Source organism: Miniopterus natalensis, chromosome 7 (assembly GCF_054644295.1).
Source record: "Miniopterus natalensis isolate mMinNat1 chromosome 7, mMinNat1.hap1, whole genome shotgun sequence".
In the NCBI taxonomy this organism is placed as follows: Eukaryota; Metazoa; Chordata; class Mammalia; order Chiroptera; family Miniopteridae; genus Miniopterus; species Miniopterus natalensis.
In genome coordinates this window covers 3,950,038-3,974,848 of record NC_142087.1, presented here as the reverse complement: position 1 = coordinate 3,974,848, position 24,811 = coordinate 3,950,038, and the positions used below count along the sequence as shown (strand labels likewise).

Here is a 24,811-nt window from a genome sequence, read left to right as displayed (position 1 = left end):
TCACTTGCGGGGAAATTTCAGGCTGTAATAACTATAATGAGGCAAAATGGAGGGAAAAGGAGGAAATTGTGACTAACCTTTGGATATTAATCCCTGCAAACCCCAAGTCAGAAACTGCCATACGTAATCATTATTAACATTTATTGAGGGTGTACTTTGTGCTTGGCATCGTTCTTAGGGATTTCAGTATTGTTTTATTTAATCCTCATTATAACCCTGTGGAATAGGTATTATTATTATTGTGGTTCCCGTTTTAGGAAATGGAGGCACCGAAAGTTTAAGTCACCAGGCCACTATCACACAGGTTTATAAGTAGCAGAACCAGCCGAGCAAGTCAGGCAGTGAGTGCCAAAGCCCAGACTCTTAACCACTGTAATGGGAAGTGAGAGGACATTTGCTTTGGGGGTGGGAGGCAGTGAGGGGAAAGGGGAAATTTTGGGAAACAGTTTTATATCCAAAAAAAAAAAAGGGGGGGGGAGAGATACAATATCTTTCTTGACACCCAGTCTTCTGTCTCCTGCATTTGCACTTGGTTGTGATTTGATGGGATGCTTCAGCTCTGACAGCCATCTTGCATCCATGAGGCTATAAAGTAAGGACAAAAACCAAAGTGCTGGAGATGATGGAGCAGAAGGTCCTTGATGAACACACTAATGTCTTTATTGTTTCTGCGTCTGTGGAGAGGCAGCACAGCACAATAGTTAAAAATATGAGCTTGTGAGCCTGGGTTTATATCCTGACTCTAGTACTTAGTAGTTCATACCCTTGGTCAAGTTACTTGTCCAATGCTTCCGTTTACTCATCTGTCAAATGGCGATATAAAAGACCCATGATGGAAAACTTACAAGAAACACCTGTGTACCCTGAACCTAGATTTATTAATTGATAAAAGTTTGCCACATTTGCTTACATGCACCTGTGTGTACTTTTTTCCTGCACCTGAATTATTTGAGAGTAAGTTTAAGTTGTAGGCAGGTTGGTTAGCATTATTATCGGTCTGGTAGCCCGTTACTTGCATATACAACATGTGACCCAAACTAGACCATTTGGACAAATTCCTTTTTTGAATTTGAATCTTGAGATAGGGTGATGAGGAGATAGAATAACACGATTGATCTTCTCTAGATTTATTGCTGGTCCCAGATAAAATGTTCAAGATCTTCTTTTCCTTTGGTTTCTGACATTTCTGGGCCTGGTCCTCCTTCCCTTTGATTCTGTAAGTTTCTACATGTAATTTTACTACATTCCAGAGTCTATTGTTGTTGCTTGCAACCCAAAAACCCTGACTGGCACAGCTGCCCTTGAGGAAGTGAGCACCCATCCTGGGATTATGAAGCAGAGATTTCATGCAATCAGAGATGTTGTAAATAGAATCCCCTCATTTTTGGAGAGCTTTAGCTAGGTGACCTAATTCCATCCTCACAGAGTGTCTCCTAGGCTAAGCCAGTTTTATTGGAGTAATTTCAAAATTTGACTACTCTCCCTATCTATTGAAAGTTCTCAACCACAGTTTAACAAAAGTCCACAAATTTGTAGAGTGTTTCAGTTATCAACTGCTGCATAACAAACCACTGAAAAACTCAGTGGTTAAAAAACAACCATTTTATTCTCTCTCATGATATTGTAGGTTGATTGGGCCCAGTGGGTGGTTCTTTTGTTCCAGATCTTGTTGGTGGGAGCTGTAGTTACTTGAGTCCTCTAAGGACTGGAATGTGCAAGAAGGTTGACTCACTGGAGTGTTCAAGAAGGCTGAGAGACTGGCTGGCGTGGCTCAGTGGTTGAGTGTTGACCTATGAACCAGGAGTCACTGGTTCGATTCCTGGTCAGGGCACATGCCCAGGTTCGATTCCTGGTCAGGGCACATGCCCAGGTTTCGGGCTCAATCCCCAGTGGGGGTGGGGGGCGGGGTGCAGGAGGCAGCTGGTCAGTGACTCTCTCTCATCACTGATGTTTCTGCCTCTTTCTCCCTCTCCCTGAAATCAATCAAAACATTAAAAAAAGAAAAAGAAAAGATGGCTGGAGTTACTACTGGTCCTTTCCTGGGATCTTAGCTGGGGCTCTCGACTCGAGTGCCTTAATTTTCCTCCACATGGCCTCTCTGTGTGACTGGAGATTTGCATAGCATGGCAGCTGGGTTCCAAGAGGAAGAAAGTGGCTTGAAAGTCCCACCATATAACTTCCACCCTTTCCATTGGTCAAACAGTTACAGAGCAATCCCAATTCAAGGAAGAGGAAATAAAGTTTACCTCTTGATGGAGGAGTGGCTCATGCAAACAGGGAAGAAGGAATGATGGCAGGCACCTTCACAGACTATTTAGTAGATGGTGTCACTCATCAGGCTCAGATTTTAAGTCTAGAGTCTTATTTCCCAGATGTTGTTCAGTCTGAGATCATGTGCAGTCTCCATCAAAACACTGCCAAAGTCAGCACAAAAGTTGCTTCCTCCTGGAAGCCTTTTCTGACACCCCTTGCATTAGGGGGTCTGTCCTTGGGTCTCCAACAACTTGTAAATTTATTTATTTATTATTAATATCAGTTACACTTTCTGTGAACATATGTACAAGTTAATATTAATAGAATTAATAAATTTATTTCCTTCTTTCTTTTTTAATCCTCACCAGAGGATATTTTTTCCATTGCTTTTTAGAGAGAGTGGAAGGGAGAGAGAGAGAGAGGGAGAGAGAGAGAGAAAGAGAGAAACATCAATGTGTGAGAGAGATATTGATTGGTTGCCTCCTGCACGCACCCCAACTGGGGCCGGGGATGAGCCTGCAACCGAGATATGTGCCTTGGCCAGAATGGAACCTGGGACCCTTTAGTTCACGGGCCAACACTCTAACCACTGAACCAAACCAGCCAGGGCTATCCTTTTTCACCCCTTCTTTTTTTCTTCCTTCTTTCTCTTTCATTCCCCTCTTTCTTTCTTTCCTTTCTTTCTCTTTCTCTCTCTCTCCCTCTCCCTCCCTCCCCGTCCCTCCCCCCTCCTTCCTCCCTCCCTCCCTCCCTCTCTCCCTCCCTCCTCCTCCTCCTCCTCCTTCTTCTTCTTCTTCTTTTCTTCTTCTTCTTCTTCTTTCTTCTTCTTCTTCCACAAATATTTAAGTGCCTACTCTAGGCCAGGCACTAATCTAGGCGCTGGAGACACTGCAGTGAACTAAACAAATTCCCTGCCCTCTTGGAGCTTATAGTCTAGAGAGGGAGATGGACAATTAAACAAAATTCAGGTAGTGTTAATCATTCTGAAGAAAATAAAGTATGGTGTTTAGAAGATCTACCTGAGGAGGAGACACTTCAGGAGGGACCTTAATAACAATAGGGAGCAAGCCAGGAGGAAAGAAAATTTCAGACAGCAAAAGGGAACAGCAAAGTGAAAGGCCCTGAAACAGGAGCATGCTTGGTATGTTCAGGAACCATCAGGGATGTTGGTGTCTGGCATAGGGTAAGACATGCGAAAAGATATGTTATTACTTGATGAGAAAGCAGAGACCAAATCAGTTGGGGTCTGGGTTTTGTACCAAATGCAATGGGATGCTATTGGAACATGTTCAGGTTAGAAGTGACATAATTTATGATTTTTCAAAGATCCCTCTAGCTACTGTGTGGGGAGAGGCTTATAGGAAGACTAATGGGAGAAGCAAGGTGAGCGCCCAGGGACAGGTGCAGTTGTTCAGGTGAAAGTTTATACAGGGTCTTAGTATTTCAGTTCTGGATTCTCAACATCTAACATAGTATTATCTGTTGTTTGATGGAGTGAATTCATCAATGTAGCAAATATTGAGTGGGTGCTAAGGTTACATCTGAGACCAAAAGAGACAAAATCCCACCTTGGAGCTTTCATTCTAGTGAGAGAAAAAGATAATAAATACCACAATTAAACAAAAATATATGGAGTTTCCAAAGATAAAAAGTCCTATGAAGAGAAATGAAACAGGGAAGAGGGGTAGAGAGAGCTGGGATTGGAGTGGGTGGGAACTTAAAATAAGAGAAATTAGGGAAGGCCTCAGTGAAAATGTGACATTTGAACAATGACCATGGTGAAATGAGGAAGTGAGAGACTTCGATGTTCTGGAAAAAACCTGAGGCCAGAGTGGTAGGCATGCTGGAGGGACCCCAAAGAGCCACTCACAGTAGGGAGTGAACGAGAACAGTAGGGGAGAGACAGGTTAGGTGGGGCTTAACTGCAAAGATTTTGGAGGAGAGACATTAAGTGACTTGTTTTTTACCAGGGTCCTTCTGGTGGTTATGTTGAGAATAGACTCCAGGAGGAAAAGGAGGGAATGGGAGCAGGAAGCAGTGAGGAGCTACTGCAGTAGCCCAGGTGGGAAATGATAGTGGTGGAACTAGTGGTTATTTATTTTACTCTATTCACACTCAAGACATTTAATATTGATTCAATATTATTATCTAATATATAGTCCATATTAAAAATTCCCCTCAAAGTCCTTTTTACATAAAACCCCCAAAACTTGGATCCAATCAAGGTTCACATATTGACTTTGGTTTCCACCTCTTTTATGCTTTGATATTTTTAAGAGTCCAAGCTAGGTGTTTTGTAGCATGTGCCACATTCTGGATTTGTCCTATTGTTTTTTTCATGGTTAGGTTCAGTTTAGCTTGTGTGTGTGTGACAATACTTACTACAAGGGTGACATTATGCCTTTCCCATTGCATATCAGCAGACACATAATGTCAGTTTGATCCATTATTGGTGATGGTAAGTGATGATGATTGGTGACTGATGACTTGGTTCAGGTGATGTCTGTAGATCTCGCCACAGTAAAGCAGGCTGTTCCCCTGTTGTGAAGAGTACTCCGTGGCATGATACTCCGAGGCTGAATATAAAGTGAATATCCTACAGCCCAGCAAGCTTTTACCCAGTGACTTTAGCATCTACTGAACAGGCCCGAGGCTTCTGACGTTGTGCCTCAGTGTGCTCCTCCGAACAGTGAGGATAACAGTGGTCCCTAAGGACCGCTCGTTTTGAGGATCAGTGCTCGCACACAATAAATGCTCCAGAAGTATCAGATATTACTGGATGAAAGCAAGTATGAAAAAATTCAGGGAAGACCCTGGCTGCATTGGCTCAGTGGTTAGAGCATCAGCCCGGGGACCCGAGGGTCGCAGGTACGATGACCGGTCAAGGGCACTACCTGGGTTGCAGGTTCCATCCCCAGTCCCGGTGCGGGGCGCGCGCGGGAGGCAACCAATTGATGTGTCTCTTCGGTAAGGATTTAAAAAAAAAAAAGAAAGGAAGAAAAAATTAAGGGAAGGGGTAGGCACTTCACTGCTCCTGACCTGCCCCAGCTCCCAGGCGGCAAACGAGAGAAAGCCGGCCGAGGGTCCACGAGGCCACGCCCTCGCGCCGCGGAAGCCGGGTGGGGCAGGGGCACCCAGCTCCCAGGCCGCGCAAGGCCCCCTGGGACCGGTAGTGCTGGGCGTGGCCCTGGGACTACATATCCCGGCGGTCCTGGCGCCGTGGCTGCAGCCGCTGGCCCCTCAGCTCCTCCACAGCGACGGCGGCAACCGCGGCGGCTGAGTCGGTGGTGGCGGCGGCGGCGCCGGCGGCTGTGGCGGCTGCGGGCAGAGCAGCGAGTTTCCGATTTAAAGCTGATCTGCGAGGAAAATGGCGGCGGGCGGTGAGTGGAGATAAAGGAGGAGCAGCAGCGGGCGAGGGGGTGGAGTGTGAGGTGGAGGCAAGAGGGCGAGTCCCCCGGGCTGCCGCGCGAGCCGGCGGCTTGGGCTCCCAGAGGTGCTGAGGGGCGCGCCGAGCGGGGGGGCGCGCTGAGAGTTTCGGGGTGCCGGGGCCGCGCCGCTTCCCCGCAGCCTGGGGGCAGCCGGAGGAGGGAAGTCAAAGCTGGGCGGCAGCGGGCTTGGGGATCCGAGGGGGTCTCCGCAGGGAGGGGTCACCCCGCGGAGTTTGGGGGAGACCGCGGGGGCCCACTTTCCCCCCTTCTCTCCCGCAAGTTTTATCATCCTTTTGCCTCCCCAGCCCTTGAGGGCGGCTTTTGGAAGCTGCCGCCGGCGTTCCCCTCTTCCCGCTGCCTTGACTCCTTCGTAGTTATTCGGGAGAATTAGGGGGCGGGGGCAGCACACAGACCCCCGCCGACCCCCCCCCCCCAGCTTCCCAGTCACTCAGGATGGGGTCGGATTTTGTTGCTGTGTTTCCTCCTACATTCGGGCATTTTAAATATCTTAACACAAATTATCTGCGGAATTTCCATTTTGGGCACGGGTAGGTTCTCAGCAGTTTTCTTAGTAAAAACGCATTTTGCTACCTCTGGTGTGAAGGCTGGGAAATGGCAAGTGGGAAGCTGGTGGATAAATTTCGGGTTTGGCTGTCTTTATTATTACTACTCAACCGCCCCCCCCTCCCCCCGCGTCCCCTCTCTCTCTCATTTTCTTACGGACATTGATGCAGTTTGTAGTGATTTAAATAAACTGTTCGTCTTGCGCATGTCTTTAAAAAACAGTCCGAGTCGCTGGAAGGCTTAGTTGCTTCCCAGGCAGCTTGAGGGCACTCAGGGCGGAAAGTTAACCAAAAGAGCAGTTGTCAGAGGGAGAGAGCATCGTCTCCAAATCTCACTTAGCAGGGAGTTCGGGGTTCCCAAATGGAGTGACACGAAAGGTATGCGATCCTCTCGAAGTCAAAACTTTTTCCCCCCCTCCTATCGAATGTGAAGGCTTCCTTTTTGCAGTTTTTGAGCAGCGCTTCAAAGCCAAGCTGTTTTTGTTATTAACCCTGCACCGTCAAGAAACAGGAAGGCGAGTACCAGCTGGCTTGCTGCAGTGGTTTTAAATGGAGTTGAATGAGATGAGTGAGAGTGGTAGTAGTGTTGAGTGAGATTGCTGCATCTCCTTGATTTAAATGCCTGGCCTGGTAACTGGTCCCTGGCTGCAGGAAAGCTTCAGTGTTTGTGGCAGCAGGTTGTTTAGAGGATAATGGGGGGAAAAAATCATAGGTCGTCAGTGAATGCCGCATAAACTAAAATGTTAAATGGAAATCCTTAAGTTTGTGCTAATTATTGCTTGCTTATTTAAAATAGATTCTATCAGATATACCCACATGGAAAGGCACAGAACACTGAAAAATAAGTCTCTTCTACTCTAACCCCTCCAATTCCCCCGTGGTAGGAGGCGACGACTATTACTGGTTTAGAGAATATCCTTCGTCCTAGGGGTAATTATTTTAAGGTTTTCATTTGAAACACACCCCTGTTGAATACCAAAAGCAGGGAAATAAAATGAACAGAAGAAAGGGAAAATGGGTGGGAATGCTTTTTACTTTTTACTGTCTTAAAAAAATGTTGCTAGCTATTAGAACTTAGTGCTTATGTTGCCTTATCTACTAACACCCTTAAAGAAATAACAATCTCTGTGGCTTGAGGATGAAGAACCCTGCTGGGTTCATTGTTTGTATGTAAGACGAAGCCTCTCTAACATGTAAAATGATATTGAACACTATAGCTCCTGTCACCGGAGGTTGCTTCAGGTTCTGCATTTAAATGAGAAGCAATCTAGATTGCCTGTGATCCTAAATTATAGGGGTATTTTATGTATCGATAGAAATGACTTAATTGTTCAATCAGCATTAAAAAAATGCATATGCCAGCTTCTGGCATATAGAAGTACATTTTGGATGTGAAGATTGTGGACTAAGTGGGAAGCTGTAATGTTTCTAGAGCAGTTACAGCAAATGTTTCTACCATAAAATATTCCTTAACTACAGAGGCTTTGAAAATGCAGAACAACTCCAGCATAATGAACAGGATTTATATTTTTGTGTTTTAGAATGGTGGTTTTGAATTTACCAACACTAGCAACTCATTAAAAAATTCAGTGATATTAGAGCTTAAAGTATTAAGGGTTATATTAAATAATTTTATTATATTTTGAAAGTGAGTATATTGTGCATTTTCCTCCGGAAGAAGAATTATTTCTATAAATCATGTCCCACCCCGTAAGCAAATAAGTTAGAATTCATTCAGTAAGGAGTGAATGTACTGTTGGACCCTAGACCCCTTTTCTAGGACACATGTAAATTAAAAATAGTTCTTAAATGATTACTTACTAATGCTTTCTTGACTGGTCTTTTGAAGTAAACTTCCTTACTATGTCAGGGACATACTAAAGATACAGATTTTTAAAATTCAGTCTTTTGTGCATTAGCAGTATGATTTTAGAATAGTACTTTTTAACTTGAAGACTACTTTGTTTTTGAAAAGTCTTTCAAAAATGATTTAAAAATTCTTATTTTAGTTTGGATAATAGGGTAAGATAAAAAAACTCCTATTATCCTATCCTTAACTGGTATTAAAATAAATGGTTTTAGGTTTTTTTTGTTTTTGTTTATTTGTTTTTTACATTTTTTTAAAGCTGTATAATTTCAAGCCTTGGTCAGAGGATGTAGGACTACTTTTGAAAACTTTTAATTTGTTGCAAGTTTGGAATGAATATAGCCTGCAGTTGTTATTTGTCAACACAGCAGAGAGACCACAATTTAACACAATTGTTATTCTTTTAATCATGATTGAAGAGGTACTGCAGTTTCTCATAGGTTAAACCAGAGAGAACCTGTCCCAATTTGGTTTGAATTTATTATACTTTGTAGAATATTCCCTGTTTGTATTATTGAGTGGTTAAAGCTCTGCGAGCAGAACATTAGTGTTGGAAAGGCATGTTAACCTTTCTTTTTCCTCACAGTTCTGATGAAATAAATGGTTAGACTGTATTAGTTAGTTTAGAACCTCAGGAATAGCATTGAGATTGAGTGCTGCAGTAAAATGTTGGCATTTTCTTCCATTCTGAGTTCTTTTGGGGGTGGGGGAAGGGATTAGAAAATGACCATTTCACAGTTGAAGTGGAGGAGGTGCTCTATTGTAATGAGGCTTATTTTTTCACTTTGTTAATGTTTGCTAGGTAAATTCATTTGGCCCATTTGGTTTTCTGACAGGGTTCCTGGGAGAAGATTATTTTGTGTTAAGGATGCAATTTGTCCAGAACCTAACCTTATTTTCAGCCCCCTAACAAATGATGGGATTGACTTAAATTTAACCGCCTTTCGTTTTCTTACCTTCTGGTGGAGAGATATTAAATGAGGAGGAAAATGGCCAGAAGATACACAGCAGGAGTAGAAGGGAAGACGTGCAGTGTCTAGGAGGCTGGTTTATCCGCAAACTGGATAATCTTCTTAGACTACATGCTGCCAGTTCCCAACTTGGTAAGCATTAACTTAGTTTGGTAGGTTCTGCTGACCTAGGTCAATTTACAGGAGGCAGTAATAAAGGTTTATTTTAACTAACTGTAGTAAACCTTGTGGCCTAGAGGCAAGGGAAAGAAGTCTGACCTAACAGGCACACAGGCTTTACCTATTTTAAAGAATATTCTAAGAGTAAATGAACTAGTCTTTTCTGTTTGTCCTTTACCCTATTTTTCATTAGGGACATCTGTATGCTATTTTTTTCTTTTCTGTTAATATTTACATATATTTTTTGCTAAGTTCTGGGAAAGAGTGTCACTTATTTTTGGTCTGCTGTTCACCTATGAAGGTATTCTGAAATGTTTAATTTTCTTGGTTAGAGGCTGTGAGGGTTAATGAAGCATCACTTTTTGGAGAGTAGGCTGACTAGATTACTGAATTTAACTCTTCATCATCCACATCATGATGAAAAGGGAATATTGGCCTGGGTATCGCATAGTAGTGGATAATCTACTATTCCCTGGGGCTTTGCTTTTGGTAGTTGCGGCAGCTGAGTAGGACTGGTAGATGGATAGATGGGAAAGGACTGCATAAGTTAGCATAATCCTCAATTAGGATAAGCCTCATGGTTAATTGAATGTTGAGTGTACAGGTTAAATCCCATTATAACAAACTCCAGGGGAGTAGCTAAATTATTTTGTTTTATTGGGATTGAGCTTTATTGAATACTGTTTAAATTAGTCTTTTTGTTTTTGTTAGAGATGTGGGAAAATTTTTATTTATTGTAACAATTTGACAAGTTGTTATTCATGAACCAATGTGTTTCACCTTCATTTTAAATGCTTTTGCCTTTAAAAAGGAAAGAACGTATGTTGAACTGGGCAGATAATTTATATACCCCCTTCCTCCAATCGAATAGCTCCATTGGTTTATCTTAACAACCAGATAAGTTTATTAGTAAGTACTACTGCCACCACCAAAGTGTGGTCAGAGGAAATAGGAATTTCCCCAGGTTTCCAGGTGACCACTGCTGGTAATTTTTTCTGCCCTGACAACTTTTTAAAATAAATGAATGTACTTCATTTTAGTGTGAACTTTCCTTTGTCAGTAATAATTAATGTAGCCCTTTCTCTTCAGCCCAGTGTAGTTTGAGACCTTTAGATATCTATGTGGTATTGCTTAAAAAAAAAAGTGATGGTACTATTATAGTCTTTAAGATATTTCCATAGAAATATGAAAAATTTCAGAAACAGGATTAATATACATATGAGAAAATACTATTTTTATGCTAGGCCAGAAATATATTCTTTCTGCTCTGTACTTTTAGATAGGTTTTGCCAGAATTCAGGCATTTACATCTCACATTCATTTTGAAGGCTAGCGTTTTTATTTTGGGTAGAGTTTTGATTGGGTGCAGCAAGACATTTTTGAAGTCATTCTTTTAAATATATGTTCCACGAAGGAGGGAAGACCTGAAAGAGGGAATTTCAAACAACCCAAGCAGTGTTTTGAAAGTTCTCAAGTCTTAAGAATAATGACTGACTAGTAGGCAGGAAGCCTGCAGTTGTATTGTGGTATTGTTCCTCCATCTTATGCATTTGAGAACTTGAGTACAAAAGAGAAGAAAGCCTGGGGAGGGGGAAGAAAGGGTTTTAACCAAAAAAGATGGGGGAGTGTCTTTTAGAATAAATATTCCTTGCTTTTCTTTTTAAGTAAAATCTGAAACCAAATTATTTTTACTTTGAGAGGAAATGTTTGTTTATCATAATCGAAATGTCTGAAACTGACATTTTTATAAATGAAAGTTAATTGTTATTGTTATTGGTGGAAAGAGCAGCATGATCAAATACTCAGTTTTAAAACAAAACTTAAATTCACACATGAAAACCTTTAAATATTTTCCTCCTTTATTATCTAATCAATATTATTTGTTAACTTGTTATTTTAAAAAGAAAATTTATTGCCCTGCTGGTGTGGCTCAGCTATTGAGCATCGACCTATATGATCCAGGAGATCCGGGTTCGATTCACAGTTAGGGCACATGCCTGGGTTGAGGGCTCGATCCCCAGCAGGGGGCGTGCAGGAGGCAGCGGATCAGTGACTCTCTCATCATTGATGTTTCTCTCTCCCACTCCCTTCCTTTCTTTGAAATCATAAAGACATTTAAAAAAAATAAAAAGAATACTTATCAGTGAAGAGTTGAGAATCATTTGTGAACTTGTACTGGAAGGTTTGTACAAATCTATCTTTTTAGATTTATAAAACAAAAGGGTGGAGTATGCTGTCTTCCCAGATTTCTTATATTAGATGTGCAGAATTTTTATTTACATTTTATTGGTCAAACATTAAGTGGATTAAGCTTTTTAATACTAGATAATGGTGTGTAGATGCAGGTTTCTGTACTGACTCGTGAGTGTGGGGACTGGATGACTTTGAGCTCCTGACTTCACCATAGTATATCCTATGAGCTGCAAAAAATGTGTGTGTGTGCCTGAGGGGTGTTGGTGGGGGGAGAGAGTTTTTCATCTCCTCCTTCTGGTTTAAGAAAGTGAAGTAATATTTTCTTTACTCTCAGTAAAGCTGTCATCAGTGAAATTATTACTGAATTTAAGTCACTCTGTAGAGTAGCTATATCAGCTTGATTTTGTTTCCAGATTGAAATTTGGCAACTTTATTAAGTGTTTTAAGGATTACCCAGTGTTCTCTTCACCAAACTGTCTTTTAGTCTACACACACTGTGCTCCATCCAAACTCTTTTCTTTTTTACCTGCCTGGTGGTGGTTTTATGACCATACTTTTATCCCCTCCAAGGCAGTTGGCTCCCTTGATATCAGTGCAAGTATTTGATTGCATCTAGGAAAATCTAGCTTCACCAGTGAGAGAAATAACTCATCAGGCATGTTGCATCCATTGAAGGATCAGTGGTATCTTCTTCATATAATAAAACAGGACTTGTTACTATATTGAGTTTTAAAAATAATTTCAGGAATCAATAAAATAAATTCAGGAAGCTGCTTTCAAAGTCCACAGCCATATCTAGGATGGTGGAAGTCTTAGGTGTATTGATGTAAATTAGGCAAACCTGAAACTGTGAACTTTCACCAATAACCTTCAGTCTTCCCCCTTTTTCCTCTGAGGGTTCAAAATAGCTCCCACATGTGACTTTTTAAACTGACTTTTCATACCATTCTCTTAGCCATGGGGCCTTAAGCTTTGTAATTTGCTACTGCTTGGCTGTTGTTAATTCCCCCATATACTTACTTACCGTTTATTAAGCTTTTACTACGTAAGGCACTGTGAGAGTTAAAAAGGTTTTGACCTCCAAGTGTGTACAATCAAGTGCTCATCACATCACTTCAGTATAAGACAGTCTGTTTTGCCTATTAAAGGTCCTGGAGTTCAGAGGAGAAAAAGGACTTCTTCTGACTAGGTAATCAGGAGGCAGGACTTTGAAAAATGAGTAAGATTTTAATATGGAGAGAGCATAGTTCTTGTTGGTGAGAAATCATTAGCAGCAGCACAGAGGTAAGGCATTTCAAGACTTGATCGTGTAAATATTCATTGAGTGTTGAGTGAGTGATGGTATTGAATAAAATGGTTTTGTTTTTTCAGAATCCTGTTGATACATTTTTTCCCAGTATTCTATACTTCTGCCACTTTAATATTATTAAACATCACTTGATCACATATTTTTGCTTAAAAATCTTCAGAGTACAACCCAGGTTTCTTCATCTAATATTCAGCTCTTGCTGGTCTTTTTAAAAATCAATCTTTTCCATTTTTGTTACCTCTTGTTTGTCATGCTGCGTCTTCGCCCTTGTTATCTTCTCTCGTCATTAAGGTCCAGCTCAGATCCTGTTTCATTTAAGTAAATTTCCCAGACCACGACTGAAAATATTCTTGTTGCCTGATATTAATTATAATCGTCTCTTCATATGCATAGGAGTCAGTATTTATTGATTGGTAGGGCAGATTCAAATAGACTGTTCTTTTGAGGTAAGGACCTTCCCTTTTATAAGCTTTTAAAATCCTGTATTATTTTTTGAATTATATTAATTTTAGGTACACCAAAATCCTTGGTGTTTGGATGTGAAAGTTTCTAGCGTTTGACTCTCAAGTTAATTTTTCTTCCTGGAAATTGAGATAAAATGAGAATCCTAAGGATTTGCTAGGGACCTGTGTCTCCTTCATAGAGATGTCCCAGATAAATCATGTTTGGGTCTTAGAATACATTCATATTTCCCAATTGCCCTAGGATTGGACAGTCCTTTAAGTTGTGCAAATGTTTTTATTCATAGCCCTGGCTGGCATTCTCAGTGGTTAGAGCATCGGGTATGCACTGAAGGGTCGCAGGTTCAATTCTCAGTCAAGGGCATGTACTTGGATTGCAGGTTCGATCCCTGGCCAGATTGGGGAGCATGTGGGAGGTGACTAATTGATGTGTCTCTCTCACATCAATGTTTCTCTCTCTCTCCCTCTCCCCCCTCCCTTCCACTTTCTCTGAAAATCAGTGGAAAATATCCTTGGGTGAGGATTAACACATACACACACACAGTGTTTTTATTCATTACCACTGTTCTCAAGGAATTGTGCTAAGTATTGTGGGCATTAAAATCCCTTGTGATCTAAGAGCTTATAATATAGTTGAGAAATAAGTGTAATTGAAAAAAACATAGTTGCAGCACCATAAATAAGTGGTTTGGAAGTTCAGAGGAATAAAGGTCATTTTCAACTGGGATTGTTAAGGAAAACTTAATGGAGGAGATGGAATAGATCTAAAGGGAACTGATTGCTGCTTTTAATCTTTCCCACATCTTTTATTCTGTAGTACTTAGTTATGTAAAAAAATTATGAATATTTTTTAAATTGAAAAGAAGGCATAAATGTCTTAGAGTAGAAGCAGTACTAAAAGGTATACCATGAAAAAGTAAGGCTCCTGGTACCTCAGGTCTTTGGTCTTTATGGCTACCCTTCCCAAAGGCTACTACTGTATTCTTTACTTACGATTATGCCTCTCTTTAGTTTCTTTTTTCCCTATTCTCTCTCCCTCCCCCTTTATTTTTAAAATTTTTTTAGAGAGGGAGGGAGAGAAAAACAAAACAAAACGAAACATCGATGTGAGAGAGAAACATTGATCAGTTCCCTCCTGCATGTGCCCTGACTGGGGCAGGGGATGGGACCTGCAACCTAGATATGTATGTGCCCTGACCTGGAGTTGAACCTGCCACCTTTCGGTGTACTGGACCATGCTCCTACCAGCTGATCCACACTAGCCAGAGCTGGACTAGATGTACTTTCTAAATGATCTTGGAGAAATCTCATATCTGTTTTTATAGCTTCTAAGTTCTTTCTAATGGTTACACAATACTCCATTGAATGGATATATCATCATTTGTCCATATCATATTATACTAAAAGCTGTAAGTGAGTATCCTTATACATATTTCTCTGTTCCCATGTTTTGTCAAAAAGCAAGTAATAACTTCTGGAAGTAGAATGCTAGGTTAAAAAAATATGAATTTAAAAATTTTGTAGCGCCCTGGCTGGGCGACTTAGTTGGAGCATCATCTCATACATCAAAAGGTTGCAGGTTTGATCCTCAGCCTTGGTGTGTGGGGGGGAGGGGAGGGAGGTAGCTTATGTCCCTCCCTCCCTCCCTCCCTCTCTCCCTCTCCTTCCCTCCCTCCCTCTCTGAAAATCAACAAAACATGTCCTCGAGTCACTCCCTATAGAGATTATATCAATTTACAAATCCACCAGCAGTGTATGGCAGTGCCTGTTACTCTCATCTCTGAGTAACATATTGTGGTATCACATTTTTTTAATCTGATAAGTTTAAAAAGCTCTTTCATGTATTTCTTCTAGTACTTTTATGGTTTTTCTTTTTTAACATTAAAATAAATATAAAATATAAAAACTAAAAAATGCAAAATAAAAATACCAGTTAGAATATAAAAATACCAGTTAGGATATAAAACTGGTAGCATAAATTAATGAGGTGGTAGAGCACAACTTGTGACCATATATATTTGTTCCTTTGAGTGTATTTAAAAGTGTTTAAAATATACCTATATCACATTTGGTGTGCTTTTTTGTATTTTTAGAAATCTGTTTTATTTAGGTATAATATATTTACTATAAAATCCAGCCATTTTAAGTGTGCAGTTTGAGTTTTGACAAATGCAAACAAGCTGTGTTACTACTACCACAGTCACGATATACGACATTGCCCGGGCAGGAGTGGCTCAGCTGTTGATTGTCGACCTAGGATCCAGGAGATCCAGGTTCCATTCTTGGTCAGGGCACATGCCCCTGTTGCCGGCTTGATCCCCATTTGGGGGCGTTCAGGAGGCAGCTAATCAATGATGACTCTCATTGTTGATGTCTCTCTCTCTCTCTCTCTCTCTCTCTCTCTCTCTGTAATCAATATAGATATATTAAAAAAGAAAAAAAGATATACAACATTCCATCACCCCAGGAAGTGTTTTCTTGCCTATTTGCATTCAGTCTCCTGGGCTTGGTATTCAGTCAACCACTGAACTACTTTCTGTCACTATAGTTTGCTTGCTTCCTTCCTTTTTTTAACTTTTTCTAGGTATAATTGACATCTAATTGTGTATATTTAAATTGTTCAGTTTGAATTTTTACATATGTGTCTACCTCTGAATCTGTCACCAGTTACAATAATAGGAATATCTGTTACCTCCAAAAGTTACTTTTATCCTTTTGTAATCCATCCCACCCTCATCTTCAGGTAATTACTGATCTGCCTTGTGTCATTAAAGATTAGTTCGTACTTTTGAGAATTATATATAAATGGAAATAACAGTATGTACTTTTTTTTAAGGGGGGCTGGCTTTTTTCACTTGGTATAGTTATTTTGATATTCATCCATGTTGCATATAGCAATAGTTTCTTTTTATTGCCTAAGGAATATTGATTGCAGTATATGGGTATATCAAAATTTATTTATCCATTCACCTCTTGATAAGCATTTGGGTTGTGTCCTGTTTTTGGTTATAAAAAATAGAGCTTCTGTGACATTTGTGCACAAGGCTTGGTGTGGACATATACTTTATTTCTCTTGAGTAAATACCTGGGAATGGAATGGTTGGGCTATATGCTAAGTGTATGTTCAACATTTAAAAATTTTAAGACAGTACCCTGGCTGGTGTGACTCAGTTGGTTGGGCATCACCCTGTGCACCAAAAGGTTGCCAGTTTGGTTGCTGGTTCGATTTCCCTGTCTGGGTTTTGGGCTAGATCCTCGGTAGGGGGCGTGCAGGAGGCAGGCTATTGATGTTTTGCTCTCACATCGATGCTTCTCTCTCCCCCCCTCTCTAAAAATCAATAAAAAATATCTTAGAAATTTTTTTCCCCAGAAACTGCTACCTCTTTCTCAACATGGTTGTATCATTTTATGATTCTTCCAGCAATGTATGATATTTCCAATTGTTTACCACACTTGGTAAGGTTAGGCTTTTTTTTTTTTTTTTTTTTAATGGTTTTATTGATTTCAGAGAGAGGAAGGGAGAGATAGATAGAAACATCAATGATGAGAGAGTCATTGCACGCCCCCTACTGGGGATTGAGCCTGCAACCTGGGCATGTGCCCTGACTGGGAATTGAACCGTGACTTCCTGGTTCATAGGTTGATGCTCAACTGCTTAGCCACTCCGGCTGGGCATGGCTTTTTAAAAAAAATTATTTACTTACTGTTTTGAGGGGGGGGGGAAGTGGGGGCAGAGACAGAGATAGAGACACTGATTGATTTATTTATACATTCATTGGTTGATTCTTATATGTGCCTTGATCCGGGATCAAACCCACAACCTTGGCATATTGGGATGATGCTCTAACCAATTGAGCTACCCTACCTGGCCATGGCATTGTGGTACATATCTTTATTGGTGATCAGAGATGTCTTTACTCATGCTCAAGTTTTTGGTCATATATATATATTTTGGGGAGTAATAAGTGTATTAAAGCTTGAACAACAGTTATGCAAATATGTGTTATAGAGCCCGTTCCTTAATTTGTATAAATGGAAAGAAAAACTAAAATTGTTAAGGAACATATCAGTTCTTAAACATAGTTACTTTTTACTTCAACTGTTAAAAGTGATTTTTCATTTTAAATAGTCTGGAACGTGATCTTTCTTTTTCTCTTTAATAAGAATGAATCAGGAAGTCTTGTCTATTTCTGTATTTATTATTACAAATTAAGACTGAGAACATCAGTTATATTGATTATAATCCTAATGAAAAAATGCTAAAGATCTATCTAAAAACTGTTTTTTTCTTTTCTTTTTAATTGATCTTGGAGAGCGAGGAAGGGGGGGAGAGAGAGAAAAACAGAGAAACAGAGAAGCATTGATGTGAGAGACACATTGATTGGTTTCCTATTGTACATGCCCCGACCAGGGACTGAACCAGTAACCTAGGTATGTGCTCTCAGTAGGAATTGAACTCGAGAACTTTAGGTGCATGGGATGAACTGATCCACACTAGCCAGGGCTAAAAATTTTGAATCTTACCTGTGAGGTTTTGTCATTGTTTTTCTTTAATCATCACTGAAAAACCCACACTTTATGGCTTCTGTTAGTGTAGAATATATATATTTTTTTACCAAGCTGTATTTTACTGTCTTCTCTTTTCATGGTTTTTATGCTTAACTGTCTTACTGAATTGTTTTAACTTTTTAATGCCTCCACATTTGTGCTGTTTTGACAAGTGTGCCATTTGTCACATTTAGTGTTTAAATTATTGTAACTTTATTTATTTATTTGGTTGTCTCAGTGGGGATTATTTTATTTTATTCAAAATATTACAGATGTCCCTTTTTCTCCACAGTGACCCATTCCACCTTGCCCCAACCCCCTTCCCAGTCCCTCTTCACACCATTGTCTGTGTCCTTGGGTTGTACATATATGCATGTAAGTTCTTTGGTTAATCTCTCCCCCTCCACCCAAGCCACCCCCCTCCATCCCTCTGAGATTCATCAGTCTGCTCCATGCTTCCAAGTCATTGAATCATTTCTGTTCATCAATTTATTAAGTTCTTTAGATTCCACATATAAGTGAGATCATGTGATGCTTGTCTTTCTCTGCCTGGCTTATTTCACTTAGCATAATATTCTCCAGGTCTGTCCATACTATCCCAAATGGTATGAGAACCTTCTTCTTTACAGCTGCATAGTATTCCATGGTGTAAATGTCCCACAACTTTTTTATCCACTCATCTACTGATGGGCACTTGGGCTGTTTCCAGATCTTAGCTATTGTAAATTGTGCTGCTATGAACATAGGGGTGCATATGTTCTTTCTGATTAGTGTTTCAGGATTCTTAGGATATATTCCTACAAGTGGGATCACTGGGTCAAAAGGCAGCTCCCTTTTTAATTTTTTGAGGAACCTCCATACTGTTTTCCATAGTGGCTGCACCAGTCTGCATTCCCACCAGCGGTGTACTAGGGTTCCCCTTTCTCCGCATCCTCGCCAGCACAAGTCATTTGTTGATGGTAGCCATTCTTACAGGTGTGAAGTGATACCTCATTGTGGTTTTAACTTGCATCTCTCTGATGATTAGCGACGTTGAACATTTTCTCATGTGTCTCTTGGCCATCTGTATGCCCTTTTTGGAGAAATGTCTATTCAGGTCCTTTGCCCATATTTTAATTGGGTTGTTTGTCTTCCTCTTGCTGAGTAGTATGAGTTCTTTGTACACTTTGGAAGTTAGCCCCTTATCAGATACATCCTTTGCAAATATGTTTTCCCAGACTGTGGGGTTCCTTTGTACTTTGAGGCTGTTTTCTTTTGCTGTGCAGAAGCTTTTTAGTTTGATGTAGTCCCATATGTTTATTTTTTCTTTTGTTTCTCTTGCCCTAGGAGATGTATCAGTGAAAATTCCACTACCTGAGATGTCTGTGACTTTACTGCCTATGTTTTCTTCCAGGACTTTTATAGTTTTGCGACTTACATTTAAGTCTTTTATCCATTTTGAGTTTATTTTTTTGTATGGTGAAAGTTGGTGGTCTAGTTTCATTTTTTTTGCATGTACCTGTCCAGTTTTCCCAGCACCATTTATTGAAGAGGCTGTCTTTTCTCCATTGTATGCTCTTGCCTCCTTTGTCAAATATTAACTGACCATAATGGCTTGGGTCTATTTCTGAGTTCTCTGTTCTGTTCCATTGGTCTATATGTCTGGTGTTGTACCAATACCAGGCTGTTTTGCTTACAGTGGTTTTGTAGTACAGTTTGATATCTGGTAAAGTGATCCCTCCCACTTTGTTCTTTTTTCTCAAGATGGCTGCAGCTATTCGGGGTCTTTTTTGTTCCATATAAATTTTTGAAACGTTTGTTCTAGATCTGTGAAATATGTTGTTGGTATTTTAATAGGAATTGCATTGAATCTATAAATTGCTTTGGGCAGTATGGACATTTTAATGATGTTAATTCTTCCAATCCATGAGCATGGTATATTCTTCCACCTGTTTATATCTTTCTCTATTTCTTTTTCAGTGTCTTGTAGTTTTCCAAGTATAGGTCTTTTACATCCTTGGTTAAGTTTATTCCTAGGTATCTTATTTTTTTAATTGCAATGGTAAATGGTATTGTTTTTTTAGTTTCTCTCTCTGAAAGTTCATTGTTGGTGTATAAGAATGCCATTGATTTCCAGATGTTGATTTTGTATCCAGCTACCTTGCTGAATTCATTTATCAAATCTAATAGTACTTTGATGGAGTCTTTAGGGTTTTCTATATACAATATCATGTCATTTGTAAATAATGACAGTTTTACTTCCTCCTTTCCAATTTGGATGCCTTTTATGTTTTCTTCCTGTCTGATGGCTGTGGCAAGGACTTCTAGTACTATGTTGAATAAGAGTGGTGAAAGTGGACACCCCTGTCTTGTTCCTGTTTTTAAGGGAAATGATTTTAGTTTTTGACCATTGAGTATGATGTTGGCTGTAGGTTTGTCATATATATTATTATGTTTAGGTGTGATCCCTCTATTCCCACTTTGCTGAGAGTTTTTATCAGAAGTGGGTGCTGGATTTTGTCGAATGCTTTTTCTGCATCTATTGATATGATCATATGATTCTTGTCCTTCATTTTGTTTATGTGATGTATCACATTTATTGATTTGCGGATGTTATACCAGCCTTGCATCCCTGGAATACATCCCACTTGGTCATGGCGTATGATGTTTTTAATATATTGCTGGATCTGGTTTGCTAGTATTTTGTTGAGGATTTTAGCATCTATGTTCATCAGGGATATTGGCCTGTAATTTTCTTTCTTTGTAGTGTCTGTATCTAGTTTTGAGATTAGGATGATGCTGGCCTCATAAAAAGAGTTTGGGAGTTTTCCCTCCTCTTGAATTTTCTGGAATAGTTTGAGGAGAATAGGTGTTAATTCTTCTTTGAATGTTTGGTAAAACTCGCCTGTAAGTCCATCTGGTCTGGGACTTTTGTTTGCTGGGAGTTTTTTGATTACCGCTTCAATTTCATTTTTTGTTATTGGGCTATTCAGGTTTTCTGCCTCTTCTTGATTCAGCTTTGGAAGATTGTATGCTTCTAGGAATTTGTCCATTTCACCCATGTTCTCCAGTTTGTTGGCATATAGTTGCTTGTAGTATTTTCTTATGATCCTTTGTATTTCTGTTGGGTCGGTTATTATATCGCCTCTTTCATTTCTGATTTTATTTATTTGGGTCCTCTCTCTTTGTTTCTTAGTGAGTCTGGCTAAAGGTGCATCAGTCTTATTTATCTTTTCAAAGAACCAGCTCTTGGTTTCATTGATTTTTTTTTTTTTTTTTTGTGTGTGTGTGTTTTTTTTTTAGTCTCTATGTCATTAATTTCTGCTCTGATCTTTATTATTTCCTTCCGTCTACTTCCTCGGGGCTTTTCTTGCTGTTCTCGTTCTAGTTCTTATAGTTGTTGTGTTAGATGGTTTATTAGAGGTTTTTCTTGTTTTTTGAGATAGGCCTGTAATGCTATGAACTTTCCTCTCAGGACTGCTTTTGCTGTGTCCCATAGATTTTGGGTTATTGTCTGTTCATTTTCGTTTTTCTCCAAGAAGTGTTTGATTTCTTCCTTGATCTCATTGGCAACCCATTCATTGTTTAATAACATGCTATTTAGCCTCCATGTGTTTGAATATTTTTGAGTTTTTTTATAGTGGTTGATTTGTGGTTTCATGGCATTGTGATTCGAGAAGATGATTGATATGATTTCAGTCTTCTTGAATTTGTAGAGACTTGCCTTGTGCCCTAACATGTGGTCTCTTTTTGAGACTGTTCCATGTGCACTTGAGAAGAATGTGTATTCTGCTGCTTTGGGATGAAATGTTCTGTAAATGTCAATTAAATCCATTAGATCTAGTGAGTCATTTAAGGTCTGTGTTTCCCTGTTGATTTTTTGTCCTGATGATCTGTCCAGTGCTGAGAGTGGGGTGTTAAAGTCCCCCAACTATGATTGTGTTGCTGTTAATCTCTCAAAGTCCCCCAAGAAATTTTTTATATATTTAGGTGCTCCTATATTGGGTGCATATATGTTTATAAGGGTTATTTCCTCCTGTTGGATTGATCTCTTTGGTATTATGTAGTGACCATCTTTGGCTCTTGTTATGAACTTTATTTTTTAATCCTTACCTGAAGATATATTTTCCATTGCTTTTCAGACCTAGTGGAAGGAGGGGAGAGAGGGGGAGAAAGAAACATCGATTAGTTGCTTTCTGCATGAGCCCCAACCCGGGCCGGGGATTAAGCCTGCAACCAAGGTACATGCTCTTGGCCGGAATTGAACCCGGGACCCTCCAGTCCTTGGGCCATGCTATCACCACTGAGCCAAACTGGCTAGGGCCTAAATTATTTTAACTTTAAATCTCCTAAGTATCTCCCTGGACACTTCTTTTTCCTTCTCAAAAAGAGTGATACTCATCTCAATTTACTTACCAGTCCCCTTACCTAATTTCAGGATATATATTTTCATTCTGTTTTGTCTGAATTATTCTTTCTGTCATGCTGGAATTTTGGAACATTTTTGCAATTTACATTTAAGAAGGCTAGTTTAAAAAACCAGTGGAAATTTCCAGCTTAAAAAAAAATCCAACTACTGATCTAATAACTGCTTTGCAGGAAGAGAGAAATATGAAAAAGAACCGCAGACATTCTGGATGTCAGCCTGTGAAATTTTCCACTATTTCCCATAACAACATGCAGGCATGCTTAGACTGCCTGATTCAGTGCAACTGCAGTTGGACTCTGAGTGGAATTTGAAGCTACCCTATCAATGATAAAATGGCATCTGGCTAGCTTTTAGTGAGCAGTTCATGAATTCTCACATCTAAGGTACTATGTGTTGGTTTCATCTCTGCCTGAAGTGTGGCCATAACACTTGCAAAATTATTTAAGAGTCTTCCGATTCCATAATTTGCTTCAAATGAAGTTTGGTGTTTTTAATATCAGTAGAATTATTATGCATCTGAGACTATAGACATAAAATTTTTTTTAGTGACAATGCTGTGTAAATACATTTTTACTTTATAGGATTTTATACTATCAGAAAATTAAAACAGAGTTTTTAAAAGATTTCCATAAACTATTTGTTTGGTGTGACTTAAGAAACATTTTAACCTCTATTTCAGGTTCGTGTTAATCTTTCAAAGGGTTAGTAGACTTTATATTAAAATCAATAGTTGTGTTTTTGTTTGGCTGTTTCAAATTTGAAGGGAAACAGTATTATACTGTTTTCCTAATAATGGAAGTCCAGGTTGCCCAGTTCTGTAAACTGGCAGAGCAGAAGGATCAAGAGTAGATTATAAATATACTGTAACCACCCACTTCTACATTGTTTCATCTCTTTCATGGTTAATGCCGAACAGTGGTATTAAGGAATGAAATTGAGAAATTCAGGTTTTATGAATTAACCTTTTAAACTTATGCATTTCTACAGTGCAGAATTTAAGTGTTCATAGTGATACAACAGATATGCATACACATCTTTGTATGTTTTAACACTTGTAAGCCATTTTGGAAATAAAGGCATATTAATGCATAAGTATGTACTTTCCAGGACTCTTAGGTTGTAGATTTGAATGGCATTGTGACATAACAATGGCCTCCACCCCTTCCCTGTGATTGACTCTTTCCTTGTTCAGCCTCTTCCTTCCCCTTGACCTTCTCTGTATCTATCAGTCTTCTGTCCTCTTCAAGCGCTTCCTCTTCTCAGCCCTCCTCCTACCTCCAGCTGTTTTACCCCTTTCCTCTCAGCCTAGACTTTCTTCGAAGTCTCTCACTTCTTCTGGTTGCTCACTGTTAGCCAAGTCTCTTCTTTACCTTTGGGAAGTTTCTTTGCTCTGAGTGTTTTCTGCTCCTGGCAGATTGATTTTCTTCTAGTCTTTGACCCCTCAAACACATACATCCTCACACCTTTCAAATCCTTCAACTTTCATTTTTGCCTCCATGTTTTCATTTATTCTACGAGATTATTGAGTCCTAACCATGTGTCAGGGGATGTACCAATGACCAGAATGGCTATGGAAAAAAAAAAAAGCTGCATAAGGGAACTGGAAACTGGTGTGTGTGTGTGTTGTGGAGTTCACATTTAAAAATTTTTTTTAAACATTTTATTCTATTTTTTTATATATCTTTATTGATTTCAGAGAGAGGAAAGGAGAGGGAGAGAGAGAGACAGAAACATCCATGATGAGAGAGTCATTGATCGAGCCCACAACCCGGGCGTGTGCCCTGACCAGGAATCGAACCCCGATCGGCTGGATCCCAGGTTGTCGCTCAGCCACTGAGCCACGCCTGGCTGGGCTGGAGTTCACATTTTAGATGGGTAGTCATGGTAACCTTCTCTGAGAAAATAGCGTTTGAGCGAAGAGTCCAAGAAGTAAGCCTTGTGAATATTGGAGGGTGGGGAATGGTCTCTGCAGAGGAAACAGCCAGTGCAAAGGCCCTTTGGTAGGAGCATTCTTAGTGTGTTTGAAAAACAGCAAGGTGCCCGGTTGGGCATGGCTCAGCTGTGGAATGTCGACCTAGGATCCAGAAGATTGTGGTTTGATCCCTGGTCAGGGCACATGCCTGGGCTGTGGGCTCCATCCGCAGTGGGGGGCGTGCAGGAGGCAGCTGATCAATGACTCTCTTATCATTGATATTTATCTCCCTTCCTCTTTTTGAAATCAATAAAGATATATTAAAAAAAGAAAAGAAAAACAGCAGGGTAGTCAGTCTGCTGGAGCACAGTGAACGAAAGGGTGAGAAGTAAGAGAAGTCTGAGCGGTAACAGTGGAGCCTTGTAGAGAATTGTGATATCTTCATCTTTTAGTTTGACCAAAGTGGTGAGCCACTGTAGAGTTTTTTGTTTTGTTTTGTTTTTAAATATGTCTTTATTGATTTTAGAGGAAGGGAGAGGGAGAGAGAGAGATAGGAACATCAATGGTGAGAGAGTCATTGACTGGCTGCCTCCTGTACGCCCCCCCACTGGGGATCAAACCACAACCCGGACATGTGCGATGACCGAGAATTGAACCTCGTTCTCCTGGATCCTAGGTCGATGCTCAACTGCTGAGCCACGCCTAGCCAGGCCACTGTAGGTTTTTAGTTTTTGGTTAT

The 24,811-nt window shown here is 40.0% G+C and overlaps 1 protein-coding gene across 4 annotated transcripts in view; it reads left to right on the top strand.

Annotated features, from left to right (window-relative positions):
- Positions 1-5,555: 5,555 nt before the first annotated feature.
- NCOA3 (nuclear receptor coactivator 3) overlaps positions 5,556-24,811 on the top strand; it is a 99,964-nt gene continuing 80,708 nt past the window's right edge. For 2 of the 4 annotated variants that reach the window (XM_016204807.2, XM_016204805.2), the window contains exon 1: positions 5,556-5,633. The gene's annotated coding sequence lies outside the window, so the exon portion shown is untranslated. Of the gene's footprint in view, positions 5,634-9,124; positions 9,215-24,811 lie in introns of those variants that run through there. The other 2 variants (XM_087818697.1, XM_087818695.1) reach the window with 2 other exon arrangements.